This window comes from Quercus robur, chromosome 9 (genome assembly GCF_932294415.1).
Source record: "Quercus robur chromosome 9, dhQueRobu3.1, whole genome shotgun sequence".
Lineage (NCBI taxonomy): Eukaryota > Viridiplantae > Streptophyta > Magnoliopsida > Fagales > Fagaceae > Quercus > Quercus robur.
Genome location: NC_065542.1, coordinates 12,488,266 through 12,499,790, shown reverse-complemented (window position 1 = coordinate 12,499,790; position 11,525 = coordinate 12,488,266). Strand labels below are relative to the sequence as shown.

At 34.2% G+C, this 11,525-nt stretch overlaps 1 long non-coding RNA gene across 1 annotated transcript; it reads left to right on the top strand.

Moving 5' to 3' along the window:
* The first annotated feature begins 9,352 nt into the window (after positions 1 to 9,352).
* On the top strand, positions 9,353 to 11,047 carry LOC126700163 (uncharacterized). The gene is made up of 2 exons (XR_007647060.1): positions 9,353 to 9,540; positions 10,482 to 11,047. It is a non-coding gene; the product is annotated as an uncharacterized LOC126700163 (long non-coding RNA).
* Positions 11,048 to 11,525: the final 478 nt, after the last annotated feature.

Sequence of the window (11,525 nt, the reverse complement as noted above, 5' to 3'; positions counted from 1 at the left end):
GAGAAGGCTACAAATGTGTAGTGAAGTTACTAATCTAATTTTTAATATCTCAAAATGTATATGTTTCTTTACTCAAATTTAGATTATTTTTTCATTTAAATATATGTATAATATTTTCCAAAAACGTCTTACATAAAATATTACAAAATTATCCATGTATCGCACGGAAAATTTACTAGTAATGATTAATTTCACCTTGAAAGATGAGATAAAGATGAGAGGCACTTCCCTTAAAACACACACTCTATGGTGCAAGGGAGAGGTAGCGTATGGCATCAGTATTGTCAAATTCAGGAATTTCTAGGAACATTACCAAATGGTGTAATCTTCCTAGGTTTCACATATTCTTGCCAAATGCTTAACTTTAAAAATTAACGGAGGGTGACTTGGTCAGTTTTTGTTAGGTTGGGGGTCACGACTTTTTGTCATAATTTTGATGTGACAGATTATGAGTGATTGTCTATTATTTGCACATAAATTCATTATTTTTTCTTCACCATTTACAATCTGTCACATTATAGTTGTGACAAAAGTTGTGTAACAAGTTCGTTGTATTAATTTTTTTTTCCTTCTTTTTTTCATGAGAGGAAGAAAATGAGAGTGGACGCGTGGTAGATATTGGTTGGTTGAGTATGAAATCTACTAGGCATTTGGAGTGAGACAGAGGAGTTGGAGTCAATTGCTACATTTCCTTTTGTCTATATCACTTTTTATCGTGTCCAGACGGAACCAAAGAAAAAATTGCATTTGTTCCAAATTGAGAAAGCAATAACGTGGAAGCGCAGAACTTTGGCTTGGCGCGTTGGTGACGCCTTGACTGGAGTCAATAATGCAGACTTCCTGCTGCGCTGCCTTAAATTCCAACTACCACGGTTGACGTTGTAAATTATAATTTTTTTTTTGGTAAACTTTGTAAATTATAATTAGTATTACTACAAGGTTACTTTCGTATGCCATCATGCTTAACATCATTTTATGCACAAATAATTAATTGGAGTTTTCTCATAGATGATTTTTTTGAGTGCTACAACAACGTAGAGATGAAGCATTGAAGTATTGGTCCATTTTAATTAAAAAGAAAGGAGAAGAATGAGAGGAGGATAAATTAATTTGATGACCTATTTCTATACTTTTTTGAGAGAGAAGGATCTATTTCTATACTTAGTTTCAAATTCAATTTTTTTTATTTTTTATTGTAAAGTAATGAATTTATTTAATTAATGTTTATATTTTTAGAATGAATTATAAACATTGAGTTATTATAAAATTATATTTACAAGGACTAGTCAATTCTTTTAGACCATCGTAAAATTTTTCATTGAACTTTATACTTGAATTAATAAAAGTTTATACATATATTAAAGGGAATTTGAATGTTTAATGGGCAAGAGAAAGGAAAGGTACTCTTCTAACCAGAAAGTTCTTCCTTGATTTTCATCAAAAAGAGAAAAGAAAAAATTCTTCCTTGATCTCTTTTGCAAACCCAGCCAAAACTTGGACAGCTCTATCACAAGATTTAGCAACATAAGAATGGCTGAAATGGTAAAAAGAGTGGCTTAACATTTTGATCTCATCAATGAGAAAACCCACCTTAATTTGTAGCGCAAGACTATCGAATTAAACATAGACACCAAATCAATATTTATGCAATCCAAATCCACCAAATTGAAGCCATTTTCCAAACTGAAATGGAGAGCATGTATGACAAAGGTAGCCAATCGTCACAGATTGTCTTCACGGATCCTCAATCAAGCACACTTAGCAGGCATGACAAAACCCTCGTCATCTCTTACCAGCGCACCCAAAAACACAACATCCTCTTAACCTAACTTAGCCATTCCCAAATTCAATTTCATTACAATTTACACCCCGAATTAATAATAGCAAATAATTGGTATTAGTTTAAGGGTCCAGTTAATGTATGTTCCTAGGGTATACATTAATTATCTATTTAAATTTTTTTTTTTTGAGAAATTGAAAAGGCTGTCAAAAAAGTTAGTCACTTTTTTATTTTCCTATAAAAAGTTTCTTAGAATTTTAAAGAGACTTTAAGTTGAATGGGCTAAGGAAAAAAAAAAAAAAAAACCTTAAATGGTCTTGAAGTAGTTCTTAATGTGCTAAAACTAGCTTTAAATTCGCAGGTTGATACAAAACAAAAAAAGTTTTGTTAATAGGTGGTCTTAGGGCAATTTTCGTTGGATAATTTTAAAAAAGTTTTGATACTATTTTCATAAGAAATCTAAAAAGTGTGTCAAAAAAATCTATTTTTTTTCTTTCTCATAAAAATTTTCTAAAAATATTTCCTAAATTTATACTCTTAAGACATCCTTAAATTTTCCATCAAAAGATTATAACATGTGAAATTAATTGGAATGATACTCTAAAAATCCAATTAGATAGATAAAAGTGGAACCTTCTTAAAGATCCAATTTAGATTCTAATTAAAACTCATAATCTAATTTTTTTGCCATGTGTAATTCCAATTAGATTTCACATGTTCTAATTATTTACCAAGTTTGAAGTGTCTCCCAAATTTAAACTACTAGTCCATTAAAACTATTTCATCAAGCTCTCTACTAAATGATTAGATATATATGGAGTACAGTTATATTATATTTCTTTCTCTCACATAAATAATAAATCTCATCATAAAATTAGTAGGATTGTTTTTAGAATCTAATTTGTAGGACCTACTATAAGAGACAAGAAAATATCACATCACTATTTTTGAAAATAATAATTACTAATGTTTATAAGGAGATATAATTATTTTATCATCCACTGTATATGGTGCGGGTTTGGTAATTATGTGGATCTAGCTACTAAACATTCATATGTTTTGCTAAAAGAACTGGGAGCTGTTCACTGCATAAGTCTTATATGCGCCGAATGCATAAAATACCTTCTCGACGTTCACTATACACAATTGATTCATAAAAATTATAAAATAAAACATCACTTTCACCCGTAGGAGAAGTCAAGCGGTATTGTCGGTTGGGTCCACCCCTTGTCAAAGCTCCAAATAACATCTTACACGCTTGGAGAAAAGTCAGTCTTCATTTAGTGAGCTGGTCTCCAACCCTTGTGAGTTGTGACAACTGACAACCCAGACTTCTCATTACGAGAGGTGAGGCCAAGTGTATCTCACACGTTGAAGCAGAAAAGAAGGAAAACAAAGCTGAACCAATTAAGGTCATTCGGCCTTGGGGCGTGTTTCTTGCGGAAAAGTAGAGTGGAAGAAAAATTTTGAACATAAACTATGAAAGAAATTTTTTTAGAGTATTTGGTTAGGTAGGGAGGAAAGAAAATAAATAGTGAAGTTTAGATATTTTCTCTTTGAGTCCATCAAAATGTTTTCTCTCCAAAATAGAGAGAAAATCGAGTGGTGATGAATTTTTTTTTATTGACAAAAATGTCCATATACATGTACACATGAGCTTCTTCAAGTTGCTTTGCTTTTTTTTTTTTTTTTTTTTTTTGGCAGTAACGTTGCCCCCTCTTTTTTTTTTTTTTTGGCAAATTGAGAAGTTTAAAGGTTAGAATGAATATCCCTTGGATTTGTGGTGGTGATTTTAATGAAATAGTCCGCCAAGAGGAAAAATGGGGTGGGGCGCCTAGAGATCATAATCAAATGCAGCTTTTTCGTGATGTGATCGATGAATGTCAATTCATGGATTTGGGTTATGTGGGACCTAAATTCACGTGGGCAAAACATTATGTGGATGGGCATTCCATAAGAATTAGATTGGATCGATGTATGGCTAATAATTCTTGGTTCCAGAAATTTCCAGGAACTAGGGTGCATCACCTCAATTGTATGTCATCGGATCACTCTCCTTTACTGATCAATTTGTCGGGTATGCCTGAACCTAGAAAGAAGAGATGTTTCAGATTCGAAGAAATGTGGTTATCGGATCCAACTTGTGGTGATATGGTGGAGGAAGTTTGGAGCAGTACAAGGGATCCAAACCCAAGCATAGCCATTCTTGAAAAAGTTGCTAATTGTGAACGAGAATTAACATGGTGGAATAAACACAATTTTGGGCACGTGAGAAGGGAATTAGAGATAAAAAAGAACCTACTTGTTTTGGCCGAGAATGAAGCTATGGTGAGTGGGAACAATACTCGGGTTAGGAGCATAAGAATGGAGATTAATTTGTTACAAGATCGGGAATCAAGGATGTGGTGCCAAAGGTCTCGGGTGTTGTGGTTAAGCAAAGGTGACAACAATACAGCCTTCTTTCACAGTAGGGCTACAAAGAGATTCAGGAAGAATTTGATCAGAGGTATAAGAGACCAAAATGGAGCTTGGTTGATCGAACACGAGGAAATTGGGCATGTGATGGAGAATTATTACAAAGAACTTTTTTCCACCTCCAATCCGATCCTTGAAGCAGATTCTCTTGAGAAAATTCCATGCATGGTGACTGAGGAGATGAATGAGGAATTGATGAAGGAATTTTCAGAAATTGAAGTGAAGGAAGCCTTGAATCAGATGGCACCTCTAAAAGCTCCAGGTCCTGATGGTATGCCACCGTTGTTCTATCAACACTTTTGGTCGACAATGCAGCATGATGTTACCTCAGCCATTCTCTCATGGTTGAATTCAGGTATTCTACCTGAACCCATCAACCATACACTCATTACTCTCATTCCTAAGATAGCTAATCCTGAACATATGTCTGAATTTCGACCTATTAGTTTGTGCAATGTTCTATATAAGATCTATTCTAAGGTCCTAGCAAATAGGTTGAAGAAATTTTTACCTTCCTTAATTTCTGAACATCAATCTGCCTTTGCTAAAGAAAGACTCATTTCAGACAATATTATGGTTGCATTTGAAACCCTTCATCATATGAAGAATCATAATTCAGGAAAACATGGGTTTATGGCTATCAAGTTAGACATGAGTAAAGCCTACGATCGGGTAGAGTGGGTGTATTTGGAGAGGCTTATGGAGAAAATGGGTTTTTGTGCTAGATGGATCGCTCTCATGATGAGTTGTGTGAAGACTGTGTCGTATTCTATCATGGTGAATGGTGAACCAACTGGGATGATCTATCCTAAGAGAGGAATTAGACAAGGAGACCCCCTTTCTCCTTTCTTGTTTCTTTTATGTACGGAAGGTCTTCATGCTCTTATTAAGCATTCAGCGAGGAATGGGGACATTAAGGGCTTTTCCTTGTGCAAACGTGGTCCTAAGCTAACCCATTTGTTTTTTGCAGATGATAGCTTGCTTTTCTGCAGGTCTATTTCCGAAGATTGCAATAATGTGTTGAAGATTCTGGGTGAATATGAGTCTTGGTCAGGGCAAAAAATAAACAAAGACAAGACCGCTATCTTCTTTAGCAAATCCACCTCAGATGAAGCAAAATCAAGCATAAAGAATCTCCTCCAAGTTCAAGAAGTGAAGTCATATGAGAAATATTTGGGGCTTCCATCCTTTGTAGGAAGGGGAAAAAAGGCTAGCTTCAATTATATAAAAGAGAGAGTTTGGCGAAAACTCCAAGGATGGGAGGGAAAATTGCTTTCACAAGCCGGGAGAGAGGTTTTAGTCAAATCTGTGATCCAAGCCATCCCTACTTATGCGATGGGATGTTTCAAATTGCCATTGGGGCTTTGTGACGATATTGAAATGATGATAAGGAAGTTTTGGTGGGGACAAAGGGGAAATAGGAGAAAAATTCATTGGATCCGTTGGAGTGAATTGACTAAATCCAAAATGGTGGGTGGTATGGGTTTTCGCAACTTGATTCATTTTAATGACGCCCTTTTGGCGAAACAAGCATGGCGGCTTTTGCATAACAAGGAAACTCTCTTCTACAAAGTTTTCAAGGCAAAGTTCTTTCCTAATCATTCTTTTTTAGAAGCTAAAGAAACAAGTTCGGGGTCTTATGCTTGGAAGAGTATATTACATGGTCGAGATGTTATCCTAGATGGTGCTTGTTGGAGGGTAGGAAATGGAAAATCCATAAAAATCTGGCAACATCATTGGCTGCCCCGAAAACACCCAACTAAGGTGCTATCCCCAATGGTGGAAACAATGGAAGATGCCACAGTGGATTGTTTAATTGATGAGGAAACAAGGAAGTGGAACGTTGAGATGATAGATGGAATTTTTGCTCCACAAGAAGCTGAAGAAATTAAGAATATTCCGTTAGCCAGAAAAGAAACGGAAGACTCTTTATTTTGGCCGTTGGAGAATGATGGGAGGTATAGTTGTAAGACGGGTTATCGGTTTTTGAAGGAAGATGAAGTTGGTCATCAGGTGGTTGTGCAGCAAGATCATGAGAAAGGGCTTTGGAAGAAAATTTGGGCTCTTGAATGCCCAAATAAAGTTAGAAACTTAATTTGGAGAGCTTGCCATAATTCCCTCCCTTCGAAGTGCAATCTATTCCGGAGGAGAATTATTTCAGAACAATGTTGTGATCGTTGCAAGGCAGAAAATGAAGACGCTGTACATGCTTTGTGGAGTTGCAAAATGTTGGACGGCGTTTGGGGTACGAGTAATTCATGGAATTTCCGGAACCAACAAGACTTTACAAGTTTCAGTGAGCTCATGGCCTGGATTTTCAATCATCAAAGGAACCCAGCACTGTTCGCATTCACCGTTTGGTCCATCTGGCATCAGAGAAACCAGTCACGGACTCAGTCATCCCATCGACCTCTGAACCTCATTTCACAGTGGGCTCACGACAACTGGGCAGAATTTAAGGCGTTGAAAATGGCTCCAACTCCGAGCAGACCAGCGAGAAGAACACGATGGAAACCTCCAGTCCAGGAAATGATGAAAATAAATTTCGATGGTGCCATTTTTGCTGAGGAAAAGAGCTCTGGTTTGGGTGTTATTATTCGGGACAGGAAGGGTCTCGTTATTGCATCTATGGCCACTCGGATTCCTCAACAGCTCCGGCCGGTGGAGATTGAAGCTCTGGCTGCTAGCAAAGCTCTTGAGTTTGCTAGAGAGTTGGGTATAGCAGATGCGGAACTAGAAGGAGACTCTCAAGTAGTGATGATGGCTTTGAAATCAAAAACCTCTGTTTTAGCTCCATTTGGCTCACTGATGCAGGACTCCTTATTTTTATCTACTGGTTTTTCAAAATTGTCCTACTCTCACACTAAGAGAGAGGGCAATACAGTTGCACACAATTTGGCTAAGTTAGCAGTGAATTTGACAAATTGTGTAATATGGATGGAAGATGTTCCATCCGATGTATTGGCTTCTTACCATGCTGATTTAGCTGGTATTACGTAATTTAAAGCACCACAGTGCCTTTTCTCAAAAAAAAAAACGTTGTCAGTTGCCACTTTTTTTTTTCTTGGGCATTAACATTGCCTCTTCTTCTTCTTCTTCTTTTTTTTTTTTTTTTTTCTAATCTTTTTTTTTTCTTTTGATTTTCTAGGGCTTGGGCGTGATATATATATATTTTGGACATGATTTTTATTTTTATAATAAATTTGAGTGATTACTCTTTTTTGTATGCTTATTTGTCACTTTTTTTTTTGTTTTAATTGGGAATCATTATTTAATAAGGGTATATGAGTAAATTTATTTAAATTCATTTTTTCCATCCCTTCACTTTTCCACCCCCCAACCAAACAAAATAGAGAAAAAATAAAATCTTTTCTATTCTCCCACTTTTCCACTCCTCCAACGAAACGGACCCTTTGGGATCGTTTGGTTAGGGAGATGAAAAAATGTGAGGATAGAAAATATTGAGAGGATAAAAAAAATTTAATTTTACCAGTGTGTTTGGTTAGAGGGGAAAAGTGGAGGGATGAAAAACTCACCTGTTTAGTTGAGAAAAAAAAGAAGAGGATGGAAAATATAATTTGTACAATTTACTCTTATGTCCCTGTTATATAAAACATTATATTTTTATTATATTACCCACAAACATACAAATATATTTATAAGCACATCAATCTATTTTTTAGGAATATTACACAAAATTATTTCTTATAAAAAAAATCCACACCCAAATTTAATAATTTTCCCCCTTATCTATCAAAAAAAAAAAAAAAAAAACATTTACAACCTTTCATCTACAGCAATGCTGCCACAAAAACTCCACAAATTTTGCCAAAACTCATCACGTGGCGAGTTGTAAATGGTGGAAAAAAAAATATTGGGTTCATATTTATAAAGGGGTATAAAAAATTTAGTCGTGTTATTATAATATATATATAGATTGCAAATAAAATCAAACTTGTTAGACAAAAAAAAAAAAAGTATCATATTTGAATAAGCTTAAACCGAAATCATGTAAAAAAATAAAAATAAATCACTCAGTTATACATTTTTTATATTTGGCGCTGACTTGATCACTTGTTTACATCACTAGTGGGAAGTTGTAACATCAACAAGTTGCGCTAAATAGTCAATTGCAGTATGGACGTGTTCTTCAGACTACAAATGATGTTAGTGGGAAGTTGTAACATCGACATGTTGATGTTAGAAACTAGCATTACGTTCGTTCAGCTTGAAAAATGACTTATTTTTCTAATTAACTGACCCGTTTTCCTGAGTTTGTTGGTTGCTGTCACCTTGAAAATGAGATAAAATATTTTGTGTTGATTTATTTGGTAAAAAAATGTTAAAGATATTACAAATTTTACTATATAAAACTTACAAATTGATGTAACAATAAACGTGATTGGCGGACTTTAACCTGTTAATTAATAAATGAGTTTTTAAATTTTTTATTTGTGACTGGCCTGACAATGAATGTTTTTTTTTTTTTTTTTTAAAGAATGTAATAATGAATGTGATTGAAAACTTAAACCACTAATTAATAGATGAAGGGAAATTAAATATTTTTAAAATCCTTTTTTATGGGGGAAAAAAATAGTACTGTATTTATCAAGAAAGTGGTATTAAAAATTTAAAAAAAAATATTTTATCAACAAATGTTCAAAAGACAGCAATTAACATGACCCATAAATGAATGTTTAAAGCGTTAAAAATTCTTCACTAAAATTAATCTAAAATTTCCGCTGATCATAAAAAGCATTTTTTAAGGACCAATAGTTGCGTTTTTTAAATGCGGCTATAGGTCCAGCCAAATAATATATATTTTTTTAAAGGATGGCCCATGATATATAGACGAATAAATTTTTTTTTTTTTAAAGGAGGACGTATAGCCGCGTTTTAAAAACGCGGCTATAGGCAACACACAAAAAAAAAGGGATGGCCTGAGATATATAGCCAAATATATATATATATATATATATATATATTTGGCAAAACTTAGATACAATACCTTAGTTACAATACCTTAGATATCCCTTTTAAAATTAAAACATCTATCCAATTACTTAATAGTGAAACTGCCGTTTTCTTCTCTGTTTATTTATGTTCATTCTTTTATTTTCCCCTTGTCTCAGACTAAGACTTCCCATGAGAAAACCCCAAAACTATTTTCTTCTCTTTCCTTCTCTCTTGCTTAAATTGGATGAAATAGACAAATCCAGCTCTCTGAATTCTCTATCTTGCTTTGTTTTCGCAGATTGGTTGGCTAGCACTAAGAAAATTCATTGGTATGTATTGGCTAAATCTCATTATTTGTTTTCAATTCTAGTTGCTGGGTTTTGTGTTATTTTGAGGTTTGGTAGAGTTTTTCTTTGTTGATTATGATCTGGGTATCAATTTTTGTTATTGGGTCTATGTTATTATTGCTTTGGTTTGTTTTGATTTGGGTTTTCAATTCTAGTTGCTAGGTTTGTGTTATTTTGAGGTTTGGTAGAGTTTTCCTTTAGCTATTTCTAATAAAGGTTTCAATTTTGGTTAATGGGTCTGTCTTAGTATTGCTTTGGTTAATTTTGATTTGTGTTTTCAATAATAGTTGCTGAGATTGTGTTATTTTGAGGTTTGGAAGAGTTTTCCTTTGGCTATTTCTAATGAAGGTTTAAATTTTGGTTAATGGGTCTGTCTTAGTATTGCTTTGGTTACTTTTAATTTGGGGTTTCAATTCTAGTTGTTGGGTTTGCGTTATTTTGAGGTTTGGAAGAGGTTTCCAATGGCTGAGTTCACCTTGATGAAGCTGAGTTCTAATTTATTTTTTTAATGCCCGATGTTTGTCTTTGGTGTTTGATTGATAGTTCAAATCAAAAATTTGAAATTGGAAAGGCAAAAGATTCTTAAAACAGCAATCATATACTAATCTTAGAGAATTAAATACAAATATCTTGATTTGCATATTTTGGAAGTTGCTGGATTGATATTAGCAATACCTGGAGATGTTTTAATGGCTGGAGAATTTTTTTTGGTTTATTTGTCATATCTTCTAAGACGGCTATGTTGACTAGTCAATAACATTGTAGTTTGATTTTTAAATGTGGTACGGCATTGATTGGTAACTTTTCATTATTGCAACTCAAACATTTCAAACGTCTTGAGACATAAAGTGAATTCTGTTTTTACTTTAGTGAATTCTCTTTTGCAATATGCCATGTGATATTTTTTTTATGGGATTTTGCAGATGATTAAGGAAGCTCTGTTGGCTTTGAATGAAAGAAGTGGGTCGAGTCCATATGCTATAGCAAAGTACATGGAAGAGAAGCACAAGGATGTGCTTCCTCTGAATTACAAGAAGATTTTGGGTCTCCAATTAAAGAACACTACTGTGAGAGGAAAGCTTATCAAAATCAAGGCTTCGTTTAAGCTATCTGAAATGGCTAAAGTGGAGAAGGTTACAACTACAACAACCAAGGCTGTGAAGAAACCTGAGGCTGCTAAAAAGGTTGTGAAGAAGGTCACGAAGAAAGTTGGGCCTAAGAAGACAAAGTAATCTACTCCTGCTAAGCCTAAACAACCCAAATTGATTAAGTCTCCTTCTGCTAAGAGAGCCAAGAGGACCGTTGCTTGAGTTTGTAGAAATTAGATAAAGAAAAGTGGTGTTTGTTTTTAGAAAAAAAGTTTAGGTCTCTATGTATATGAAGTCTATGGTTTTAATGAAGGAAGTGTTCAGGTTTGCTTAGTCTTTTTTGTTTGTTTGTTTGTTTGTTTAGACATCAATGCTAAATGGAACTGACTTTTCTTTTCTTCCTCTGTGAAATGGGTTACTAATTTTTTGAACTTTTATCTTGTTCAGTCATTCATTGGCTTAATCAATTGTTGGTTATTGCTACTAAGTTTTTTTTTTGAGCTATAAGTGGGGCACTTACGCCATTTCATTTGAATTTATTGGGAGTTTAAGCTCTATGTTCACCAAAGTTTGCCTCATCCTTTATAAAAAGAGTCCCCCAGCCTTCATTTGCCTACACTTAAAGATAATAGTGGGAACTAAGAGCTATGTGTATAGATGTGCAGTACATTTGTGTGGAAGTGCATATTTGTGTATATGAGAATAATTTTCTGTGATGGGAAATGATATTGTTAGCTTAGTATTGGCTGGACATGTTGTCAAGCTGAGAAATATATTGGTTTTTAATTTAGTTCATAAACACACTTCCAAGATTGATATTTGATAATTGTTCATTTGACTTGTTTTATGTACACATACATGATTTGGATTACGATACGG